Raw genomic sequence first — 12,964 nt, 5'->3', positions numbered from 1 at the left:
TTTTATTGTTCAGGGTGTTTTGTGTAAACAATTGGACCTCCTTGTAATTTAACATTTTTGAACCTGTGTCCAGCATGTCCTAACACATGGCTGAGCACCAAACAACATCTTGACTCAACTTGGCTGAACACACCCAACCCACCAAACAGACGCTCAAATCTGAGGCTAGCTTGTATAAGGTGAGCATGTCTCAGTTGGGAAAGACATTCTCTAGTAGACCGACCTACCAAACACACCCTTAATGCCTGATGTGACCTCACAAAACAGTTCCCTTGGCTGGTTCCCATGAAACACACGGCTATTTTACGGCGTTGCTTTAAGCATTTTCGGTGTCGGTTTTGCGGTTTTACAGCTTTACGCCGTAGCGATGGCTGCATCATTATATTTCCAAATGCTCAAAAAAGCTGAAGGAATTTTGGACAGTTTTCAGATGTCATATTTTCGGGCGCCTCATAGGGACAAACACTAGTTTAGACATTCAGACAAAAGAGTAAAATACATAGGACATCATTGAACTTGTCCGTATAAATCAGTTTGGTCACCGTACTCAGAGAAGTTGAATTTACGGTCATTGAAGTAGCGTTGCCGGCTCATGTACCATCACCGCAGACGATACACATACGTATTGAATGACGTGGCAACGCTAGATCAAATGGCAGTGTCACAGTCCGTTCTGCCCAGCTGCCGTTTAATATATAAAGATACCACATATTCATTTGACGTTTTCCACCGAAAACTAAATTGGCAGGGGTCCGCCCGGTCGCAGCAAGGCCTGTAGCTGTGCGCCTCCGCCGTGACGCTCTTGCCACGACCGCGGTTGCGGCTGCCACCTTATCAGCTGCGGCAACCAGTGACCTCTCTGCCCCACCATTTTTGTCGCTTGATTTCCTGATTCGTCCTTCGCCGCCTCAGCGTGCTTCTCACGCCCGGAGGCATTCCTCCTCGACTCAATTCTGCTCAGGCGGTCGGTGTCGGTGTGCTCCGCTTCAGCCCCTTCTCCTGCTCCGTGTGACCCTCAAAAACGCGCGGGAGGAAATAGCGAAGGAGTCGAACGGCGACGTGGAGGTACGCAGGAGTTGCGCCTCAAGACGGCCCTCCGAACACGGGGAACGGACTCTTCGAGGACGCTCTCGATGATCTCGCGCCTTGCCACCGAGCGGCCGTCAGACCCGCACCCACACCTCTGCGACGCCGCCAGGAGCGCACCCGCTCCTCCGTGGCACTGTCATCGGCTATCTAGTCGACCTGCACGAGGAGGGGGCAGTGGCTCATCAGTGGTGCCCCGTGCGCTGCCGTGGAGGGCTTGGTAGGATTCACAGCGTGCACGTGGGTTGAAGACGAAACATCTTGACGGACACATGTTACTCATGTAGTCCTCTTCAATGATTTGATGTGGCATGTGGTGGCAAAAGTATCAGCAGTACCACGAGGGGAGGTTCAATGTCGTCCCGGCAAAAGAACACACTTTATGTCGATCACATCTTCTCCATAAAACTATCGGACATGGACGAGGCCTTCTTCATCGTTCATCTTGCAGGACCTCGCGCCATGCTGCTCTGCGTCCCGCACAGGGAGCATGACCTCGCGCGCGGCGTGGATGTCCTTCTCTGAATTAGGAAGCACGAGGGAGGGGAGGACCACCGTTGTGGAGGCGCGCGCCACTGGCAGATAGCTTGCGGTGGTCATGTGCACGCCGTGTGGAGACCATGGCCCTGCTGCGGGTATTCTTCACGGTTGTCCGTGTTCGCGTAGCGCACACCTGACGGCTGAGCGCGGCACATTGTGGTGCACTGGTGCATCAGGCAGGTGGCATGACCGGCATCGGGCACTACCATGGCTTGGAACTGTGGGTCAGCCACGGCGCGGCACAGATTCGGTGACGAACGGCCACGCTTGGCAATGGTGGCTTGAGTGTTGACGAGCAGATGGTACATGCGTCACATGTTGAGAAGGAGCGGGTTGCGGGCACTCACAATCTCCCTCATGAAGTTGCCTTGCACACGACTCACGCGGCCGTGGTAGTTGATGCATCTTGCATCTCCTCTAGCGATGGGCACTCACACCGGCGCTTGGTGCGAACAACCGGTTCAACAAGAGGTTGCTGGAGGTGACAACAGTGCACTAGCGTCCGCGGCTCGCCGTCGCCGGTGAAGTATGAGGACGCCCAATGGGACCAGCTATTTGGCGGCAAGCAGCTGAGCGAAACGGCGCGGTGCGGTTCTAGCTCACCCAACGAGTAGGATACTCGTGCAGCTTGTACACTGGAGTTCTCCCTCTGTCCTCAAATAAGTGGATATTTAGCTCTAAACTTTGTCTACAAAAGAGTCTACTCCTATTTTTTCAGTGCACTTTAAAGTAGCAAAAATTGATTCTCTCTCATCGTACGGAAATCGAACCCAATAATATTGAACACATGTTCTCCTTATTTAATTTATACATTCATTTAGCTTATTGGAAGTGAAATAATTAAAGAGAAGAGACATTGTTTTGCATCTTTCAAATGTATTTTCACTTCACTTTATATTTTATCTTGAAAAACTCGTATATACACTTATTTGTGAACGTAGGAAGTACGATGCTAAAGGTTCATACAATCTAGCAACAGTAGCACATCCATGCACCATGCACGCAAATGCCATCAGCCTAGCCAGCTCACGTGCAAACAAACGGCAGAGCCCTCTTCCTTCCTAGCGAGGACACGACGATTAAATAATTTGAGGGTTTTTTGCAAAATAAACGCACAGCTGACTAGTTAACATCGTGCCACGGTTGCAAATACGTATGTGCATCGTCTACAGTGATGGTACATGAGCCGGCAACACGACTTCCATGACCGGAAATTCAACTTTCCTAAGTACAGTGACCAAACTGATTTATACGGATAAGTTCAATGATGCCCCATGTATTTTACTCCAGAAAAAAAAAACACTAGTTCAACAAACATTTAGAAATACGGAAACGGCAGTAGTTCACAAACACTCGACACACACAAACTTTATTCCAGAGCACACAAAGAACTACTCCCAGTTGCTGAGATTGTCATCGCTGCCCGTGTCCTCCCCGGTAGTATAGAGGAATCGAGCCATCGTCGGGGTCGATCGTCCTCGGCCCCTCGCGTTGCACCTCCAAGAAGGCCTTCGCCTTCATCTTCTCCTCCCTCCCCCGCTTCCCGCCGCCTTCTACTCCTTGAAAAACTCCTCCGCCAGCACGTCTTTCGAGTGGTCGTGGCGCCACTACTCTATGGCGCGCTCGTCCGCCTCTGCGATGGCGAAGCGATGCAACGCCCGACGGGTGGCGCCGCTCCTCCTCCTTCGAGTACAGGCGCAGCTTCACTGCCACCATCTCGGCCTCCGCGAGCGATTAAACAATATCAAACATCCGGTTGCGGCGCGCCTGCCCGAACCACCACGCCGCGGCATCGTAGGCTAGCACGGCCTCCTCCTTCAAGTCGAAGGTGCAGAGCCAGTGGAGCTGTCCGGCGGACAAGATTTTGGTGGCGTAGTTGCCTGCCGGCCGCAGGCGCACGCCGTGGAAGCCTGTGACTCTAAACGGACCGCGGCGAGGAGCCATCATTGGCGGTGGCTAGGGATTGCCGAATCGACTGGATTCGACATGGCAGGGATCGGTGGTGGTGGGGAGTGGCCGGATCTATGCGGGGAGGGGGTGTGTCGGCGAGATTCAGTTGGATTTGGTGGTGGCTGGTGGCGCGGCATTGTTACAAGTGGAGGGAAGAAGTTTCAGCTGTCGTTTTCTTTCACGCGGAACGGCTGGATATGCGGCCTGTAGTCCGCGGATGCAGCGACGGATAGAGCGTTTTTGGTCACGTCCAAAATGTCCGCGCCCAAGAAAAAACGATACGGACAACTGCTGGAGCAGTCCCTTGCCCAGAAAGAATACTCCCTTCATTTCTAGATATAAAGTGTATAGTTTTTGGCACGAAAATTAAAAAATGTATGTGAAGAAAAAACTACATAATATTTTGGTGGGATTGATTCTGGACAATTAATATGATAACATAGAGTAGTTTTCAAAAGATAAGAAAACACAAGCAACCCTAAAAAAATCCACGCCGGTTGTTCAACGCAATATACTTTATATTTTGAAGTTTATTTCTCAAAAAACTATATAGCTTATATCTAGAAACGAAGGGAGTATCTTTTTTCAGTCGCACCGTAAAATACGGAGTTTGTTGGCGATGTTGACGATCCTCTTTGAGTTTGTGAAATCACCGGTGGATTTGTGACGAGAGAAATAAATCGTAATACACATATGTACAGGCAATGACTTCAGAATCCATTAAAATACGCGTGGTAGACGTGATAAGCTACTCTCAAACAAAAAGAATTCATTAAGACTACTCATAGTGGAAGTAAATAAGGTACTCCCTCCGTCCTAGAGTGTAAGTCACAATCCTCTAATATCTTGGCCCAAGATGTAACGTGATTGGGGCAGAAATTGTGACTAATTAGGCCGAATTGTGATGTTTCGTAACTGCAACAGCCAATAAAAACAGCCCCATAATTATTAAATGCATGGTGAAGTGAGTCTCCCGCATGCTGCATGTGGAGGAGAGGAATATGGGGGCTGCATGCATGCGATAATTAACTCCAATTAATGCAAAATTATGCCTTATTTGCTTGGGACAACCTGAAAATGAGAATGTCACTTACACTCTAGGACGGAGGGAGTAGAACATAGAGCTACATGCATTGCCAACTAGGCAAATTGATGAATGACATGATATTAAATGAAGAAAAAGATGGTTGTTATAACTTGCTATGTACCATAACATCACACTTGTCAAGATAAAATAAGTCTACAAGCTAACTAATACACTCATGCATGAACTACATCTAAATTACTGTGCATTATGAAGGTAGTAACATAGAGTAGTGTCATATGCATGACACTACTATATGTTATTCCCCACTATGACTAGTCTAAAATAGTTTTGAGAATGAGGACCTCAGTAATTTTGTTGCACGTGTCATATGAACGTGATTATGGAAACAATTAGTAGTAAACTGATTAACATTGTTGTGAGGCACTTTGTGAGTCGGGATAGTGCTAAGTTGTGCGACGTCGAATTCCCATTTTCATGATAAGTTTGACTTAGGTAACAAAGCGACGGTAAAGCTGATTAAGCCGATGCTCCAAGAAACAAACCTCGTTATCTGGGATAGGGGACACTTGTAGAACCTCTTATAATGGCTGGCTGGTGGCTTCTTGCTGGTATTGGTCTCAACACTATTTCACCCACACCTTGGCAAATGGTGAGCTCAAGGGTCAAGGTGGAGCCAGTCAACTAGGAGCGCTAGTGTGCGAAGACGATACTGAACATGACATGTTCGTCGGCAGCTAGATGAGCAAGAATTCATCCGGACATGTCACGTATCAGACTCTACGTCTGAAGAAGAGGATACATGCAGTGGGTTCCAACGATCTAATGGGCACATGATGAACGGTCTTACGGCACATGACGCCTGTTGTCAGGTGATTATTATGATGGGCATGACGTCGTCCTGTGCCTCACGTGTGCTGGGTTCTCTACATCCCATGAGACCAAAAATAGGGTTGTCGTTTGATTCAATGGGTGAAGCTTATGATTATTACAATCTTTATTCTTGGGAGTGCGGCTTCGGTAGGTACTCCCTCCGTCTCAGTTTACTAGTCGTCCCCGTATCCCTAGGTCATCAATTTAACATATATAATTTAAATTATATAATATAAAAATTATATCATTAGAAAATTGAACATCTAAATTTTCTAATGATATAATTTTTATAACATATATCTAATGCTAACTTAATTAAATTTGCGACTTAGAGGTGCGCACATGCCTAATAAACTATGAGAGAGAGAGTATGGAAAAAAGCAGATGAACGTTAAAGGATCGAAGTGCATGCAAGAGCTCCTCTGCAACTGCTTGGTAATGAAGCTTCCATAATGAAACTATTTACTAACATGATCTGCTGAAACATTTTTTACTGACATTTGTTGTTTTAATAGGGGAGACCAACCAAGCTTAACAGTGCTTCTTGCCGTACGGAATGTGCAGCTATGGTTAGGTTGTTAAGAACAGATGATGATGGGTGGTACATTTGTGAGTTTAGGTCAACACACAACCACCAGATGTTGCATACTTGCGCACAGAAGTTGCGTTTTTCCTCTCACAGGCATATAGACAAGTACACGAGAACTTGTGCTGCAGCTGCGTGAAAACAATGTGAATTTGAGCAAGGTATACAACATTATTGGGACTTTTTTTTGGAAAAATCGAGAAAGTCCCTTTTACGAAGAGGTGTCTTCGAACTCTTTGTGGTAAAATCTCCCGTGATCAGGCAGACGAGGATGTGAAGAAGACAATGTATATATTCTCTGATCTAAAGGAGAAGGATCCAGAGTTTGATTATTCGGTAAGAGTAGATGGTGACATCAGAATAAGGACTCTCATGTGGACAAATGGAAACAGTAAGTTGCAGTACCACCATTTTGGTGATGTCATAACATTTGACACAACATATAAGACAAACTTATATCATAGTTAGAATTATTTGCTGCCTATTTATGGGTCTTGAAGCTCTAAAGTTTATACTTATGAAATGCTATTTGCAGGGTGGTGTAGTGTTGAAAGTTAACATACCTCTTGAAAAGCATGCCAGCAGAATATATACAAGGACCATGTTTGAAATGTTTGGATCGTTCCTTTTTGCTTCTGGATGATATACGGTAGAGGAGCTAATCCCGAAGAAAAAAATACGTGGAAACACACCTGAATGCAGACAAAAGAGAAAAATACCTTAAATCTGTCTTTGAAATAGAAGTTTCCAAGGAAGAGGAGAAAGAATAGAGATAAGGAGAAAATCAGAGCTAATCAGATCTATCTAACGAGTTTTAGAAAATAGGTTTTGACACAAGAAACAACAATATCCGTTAGCAAGGTTAACCTATAGGCTCGGAAGTGGGGTATCGTCAACCTGGCTCTGATATCAACTTGTGACGCCTCGGAACCAGTACCATGAGGATCCCAGTGAACCCGCCGAAATCTGCACGATATCAATTCTGAGACTCCCTCCGACATGACGTACGCGACACGTGATGCCAGAAGATTTAATACGAGCGGTAACATTACAACAGGATTACAATAGAGCTCACAAGAAACATATATTAGAACAACGACTCCAACGAGTCAAGAAACAAGTATACAACACAAGGATCCGAATCATACAGAAAATAGAATATATCTGAGTACGGAGAAGATACAAATTGGACTAAGAGTCCTGATGATAACCGGTGGCGTCTATAACCCTGCCCAGGTCAAGCCGGAGGGTAACCTTGCTAACGTCGTATTCATCGAACATATCTTCATACCTGTCCGATATTGTCTGAAAGCAGCAATAAGTACGAGTTCGTACTTAACAAAACTTCAAGACGTATAAGCATTCGTCAACCAGTCGTCCTTTATACTTGAGGCACGCATGGGGATTTAGAGGACGCAAGAGGACGTCATAGGCAATATGCTGGGGTTAAACGGCAGCGCGCAAGCACTAAAAACCTATAGAGACACTCTCAACTTACATGTGCTAGAATAGATGAGAGAGCGCACTAACAGTTCTATACTCTGCAAACATAACCCAACCGATGCATCCTCCCTTCGCAAAGGAAAAAGCACTAACAAGGGCAATCACACAGTTGACAAGATTTATTAGGTATCAGTTGTAGTAATGCTAAATTACTACGCAAGTTATTAATAGATTATTAGTAGCAACATAAATGTGTAATTTGTTCCATGATCGGGTTAAACAACTCCACGTCCATAACCGCGGACATGGCTTATCGAGAAGATGTACACCCTGCAGGGGTTGCCCAAATGTAACCATACGCATGATCAACCACACCGAGCGACAGTGAAGTCTCACAACAAGACCGTTCCCAGTTCAACAAGAAATTGTAGGGGGGCACCCGACTAAACTACCAGTATCGAAGTTCGGCCGTACTCCGAGGCGGACTCAGGGTTTGCGCCAGCGGCTAGGCGTGCAAACCACACGCTTTGCTAAACATCCCGCAAGGTATAGTACAAAAATAAACCACCCGAAGGCAACATAATGTAAACACCCGAAGGCAAAAGTAAGTAAAGCATGGCATACATGGCATAAGCAAATAAAACCAAGGTTGTGGCTCCCTTTTCAACTGACTTGAGAAAAGGTAATGGGTGAGGGGTCCCAATGAATCCCCACGCACGGGTAGAGCGCTCAATCTCGGAACAGATAACAAGAACTCGGGTCCTAGGGGACATTAGCGAGACAAAGATCCGATGCTTTCGCAAAGGGGCTCACAGATAGTTGTTATCAATTAAGTAAAGCATGATTGTCTCCAACAACTAGTATAGCATGTGATAACCTCCCAACAACCCAACAGATAACCCGATAAGATAACGATGGCGAAACGAGATATAACGACACTAAGCATGCACTACGACTCGCAAGGCAGACCCATTAACCAAACAACAGCTGTAGGAGGATGGTGGAGGCAATATGGGCTGCTTGAGATAACAAGTGGATAGGACACGTGACAAGAAAGCAACTCAAGGCTAGCATAAGAGAGAAGGCAAAATAAAATAGGTGAGAGACTCCTGCATAGACAGAAGTGTGGAAATGCTTGCCTGTTAAAGATTGTCGAAGATCATCCGGAGGACTTGTCGGAAAACTTGTTGTATCCCACAACACCTCTTCGTGATCCTATCCGGGAAGAATAAAATGCTACAACAACTAACGAATGCAAGTCTTACTACTATGGCAGAAGAATCAGCATGGCAACTTCCAATTAAGCGGAATCGTAATCCCAACACACAAATTAGGGTTGGAGTTGCATTTCTACCACCAAAGTTAAAGGGTGATTATCATGGCAGTAGCATGGCAAGGGTGAGCTACTTCAATATTAAACGGAGCGGGGAAACCCTAATTGGAAATCTGGAATATTCCGCATATATGTTAGGTGACATGCACAAACTATCACTGCACGACATGATGCAAGATGCAAACATATACAAGGATTGCATATTCATGTTTAGGGCATTATTCTGATCAACTTTCATATATAACACTTTTTATTTTGAATTACCATTTAAAAAGTATTAACATATTGAATTTATTATTTGAAATAGAAATACAGGATTTATTTTTTTAGGGAAAAGGACCCGAAAACAATATCTCTGTCAGGGGAGGACCCCAGGTTGCTTTTCAAAACATCCAGGGGGTTTTGCATAAAGGGATACGGGAGGGACGCTGGGTTCAGGGAAAAAAAGCAGGGGCTTACTACAAAATTACTCAGATCTGGATCGGGGATGAATTCTCACCGAAGGGGTTTCTAGCCTGTGAGGCTGACATGCAGGCCTAGGCACTGACGAGGCAGTGATGAGGACGAGCGGGTTCAGCATGTTGACGTACCTTGAGCGCACGGCGGTGATCACCGGCGGCCAGACGTGGCGCACGCGAGCGTTGTAGGGGGTCCCAGGTTGCGAGTGTGGTTGCGTCGGGCGCGCCACATCGGCGCAGACCTGATGGAGGCGGCGCGGCAAGGAGGGGAGCACTAGGGCATCGTTGGAGACGAGCACCTGCGGAGGCGGCGTCGGTGACCACGGCGAAGAGACGAAGCAGGAAGCAAGGCTGAAGGAGAAGGTGTCTAGGGGGTGCGAAAACTCACCCTAAGGCTCAACGTGCAGCCACCGGAGGCAGGGGAGGAAGGAGCTCGCCGTAATAGACGAGAAATGTCGCTGGAGACGGAGAAGGGTATCACGAATTGGTGGCGTCTGGGAGCACCCGGGCTCGATTCGTTGCGCCAGGAGGTCGAGCTCGGAAAGACGCACACGCCAGTGCCCTCAGAACGGCGGGGCCGACGGCGGCCGGTGACAGAGGCTCTCGGTCACACACAGAGAAAAGAGGGGGAGAATATGGCGGTGATGCGAGGGAGGAAAAGGGGTTGGTAGCTAGGGTTTCTCCGTAGAAGACAAGGAGGAGGGGTAGGAGTGTAAGGGAGCAGGTGAGCGGCGTGGTGGATGACCACGACACCTCACGCCATGTTCGTGTCGCTATCCAGGGATGACGAAAGGGGAAGAAGGAGGCCTCGCTGGCGAAGCGGTATGCGTGCCGGGCTGGGCCTAGGAAAGAGGGGGGAGCTAGGCCACATGGAAGGAAAGGGGAGGAAGGGAGAGGCCCGGGTGGGCTGACCAGGAAAAGATAAGCAGGCCGGGGAAAAGAGAGGGGAGTCCTAGGTTAGGGTTTAGGGTTTTCCTGTTCTAATTTTATTTTTTCAGACAGTTTTGCAAATTGTTTTGAAAACATTCGAACAAGGTTTATATTTATACACAGAGTTGGAGACATAATCAAATATGAGTCAAAGGTTTATAACAAAATAAGAATATAGTTTTATTTTAGGGTTTTATTAATGAATAGAAAGAGGAGGTTTATTATATAAACCACATGAGAGGGAAAAATAAAATAGCTAGGGTTTACAAAATAATTTTATTTTGTTGAAAACATGTATATGATGCATGCATGACGCCATGATGATGCACAAAGGAAAAAAGAACAGGCAAATCTAGTAGGGGGTTTTCCGGGGCCGTTACACTTATGATGGGTCCTAGAGCCATTTTCATGAGAAAGTATAGGAATCATTAAGAAATAAATATCCCACCATAGCAATAAGATCATTGGTCCCTGACATAAACCCCTCTAATGCAACTCATAGTATTGGAAAATGGTTATTGTCAGTCCGTCCCTTCCAACACACATTCATTACATTAAAGTGCAGCCTTATGAGCTCATATAGGTGAAGTAATGTGCAGTCGACGTTCGCGTAAAACCATCATAGAACAACATAAAAGATAGAAAACTTGACCAAATACTCATTGCACATCATATATAATCATAGCCAGATCATCCTATGCCCTCAAGAATGTGGGGAACTACACACAAGTGTCAAACATGATATGGACCAGAGGCATATTGATTACAACACAATCTGAATATATAATCTATCCACCAAATAAAGATAAAGTAACTATCACAAATATGTAAATGTCCTAAAACGATATCAGGGGTTCAATTCAACACAAACTATGAGGGGGATGAAGTCGATCTCGTAGATGAATATGACGGTGATGATGGTGCTGATGGAGATGTTGATGGAGATGCCTCCCCCAAGCCAAGGAGGAGTGGTGATGTCGATGGCGTCGATTTCCTCTTCACCGGTGGCACCGGTGCGGCAGGATCTGCCCTCTCTCGGAGTAGGAGAGGACCTTCGTCTCCGGCGCCGCCTCAATAAATCTCGGGAAAAATATGGCTTAGGTGTTTTGGCGAAACAGAGGCTCTGTTATAAAAGGGAGTTCAAGATGATTCCCGAGGCTCAAACGAGCCTGGGTGGCGCACCAAGATATGTAGGGCGCGCCACCTGGGGTCGGTTGTCCCTCGTGGCCTCCCCCGCATGCTTCTTCCGCTCACGGTCTTTCTCTGGGTGAAAAACTGATTAGGTATTTTTTTGCTCGATTTTTAGGTGTCCAGAAGGTCCCTGAAACAATAAAAAACGAACATGAGGTTTTTTACCTCCCAGGAATTGAATAGCATTGAAGGGGCTTTGTAGGAAAGTCCCGGAAATAAACTAAAAATGCATAAATAATGGTGTATGATGGCATATATCAGTGAAAACTAAACATATATGTGACAATAATGATGATGTAAAATGCATGTATCAGCATGTAGAAAGAAAATAGAACTAAAAACATCATGGGTTGCCTCCCGTAAAGAGCTTTCTTTATAGCCATCTAGCTAGGCTTACTTACTTGGATCAAGTGGTATGGAGACCATGTGGTAGCTTGAATCTTGGTGCTACCTCCTTCTTCCTTGGAAAGTGCTCCATACACTTCTTATTTGGGAATTGGAATTTGACATTCACTTCTTTTGAATCAATGATAGCTCATGTGGTTCTCAAAAATGGTCTTCCAAGAATTATAGGACTAGAGGTATTGCTACCCATGTCCATGAAAATAAAATCAACAGGTACATATGTCATATGCAATTCAACCATAATATCATTAACTCTTCCTAATTCCTTTTTGGTTTAATCATCAGCAAGTCGAAGATCAACGGAGCATTTTCCATGTTTTTAAGATTAAGTAAATCTAATAGCTCCTTAGATATAACTGAGACACTAGATCCTAAATCTAAAATAGCATGATGTGTCTATTTATCTATAGAAATTAAAATCTTGGGGATCCAAGCATCCCCAAGCTTAGCTGGTATCATAGCTTCATTGTTATATCTTCGTATCTTCTCTTTAATAATTTAATTAGCAATATAATAACCAAAACTAGCTTGATTGGCATTGATAGTAGGATCTTTAGAGAATTTTTCAAGAATAGCAATTTATTCATGCAAACTACACTTACCAAGATCTAATAATTGTTCTCTTACTTCACTAAGAATTTTCACTTGTTCTATTTTCTTGTCACTATTATATAAATAAAAAAATTAATATCTATCGTTGAGATCTTTCTCTGGGACTTCAGCTTTTTCTAAGCTTTTCATAATTTTAACTTCTGAGAGCAAACCATCTAACAAAACATAAGCACGAAAGGCCGGCACATTCATGAGGGCTCCCCCACACTCTTTATTTAAAAATTTCTTAGACGTGTTTGTTAACCCATTGTAGAATATATATAAACATGAGCATCCAATCTCTCAAACCATGCTCAAGACCATAAGCAACTCACCGAAATCTTTCCCAAGATGATGCCTGATACGTCCAAAACGTATCTACTTTCCCGAACACTTTTGCTATTGTTTGGCCTCTAATTTGTGTATTTTGGATGCAACTAACACGGACTAACGCTGTTTTCAGCAGAACTGCTCTGGTGTCTCGTTTTTGTGCAGAAATCCAACTTTCGGGAAAAACCTCGGAATTTATGCGA

The sequence above is a fragment of the Lolium rigidum genome, chromosome 2, assembly GCF_022539505.1.
Source record: "Lolium rigidum isolate FL_2022 chromosome 2, APGP_CSIRO_Lrig_0.1, whole genome shotgun sequence".
NCBI classification, from domain to species: Eukaryota; Viridiplantae; Streptophyta; class Magnoliopsida; order Poales; family Poaceae; genus Lolium; species Lolium rigidum.
This window is presented reverse-complemented; position numbering follows the sequence as displayed.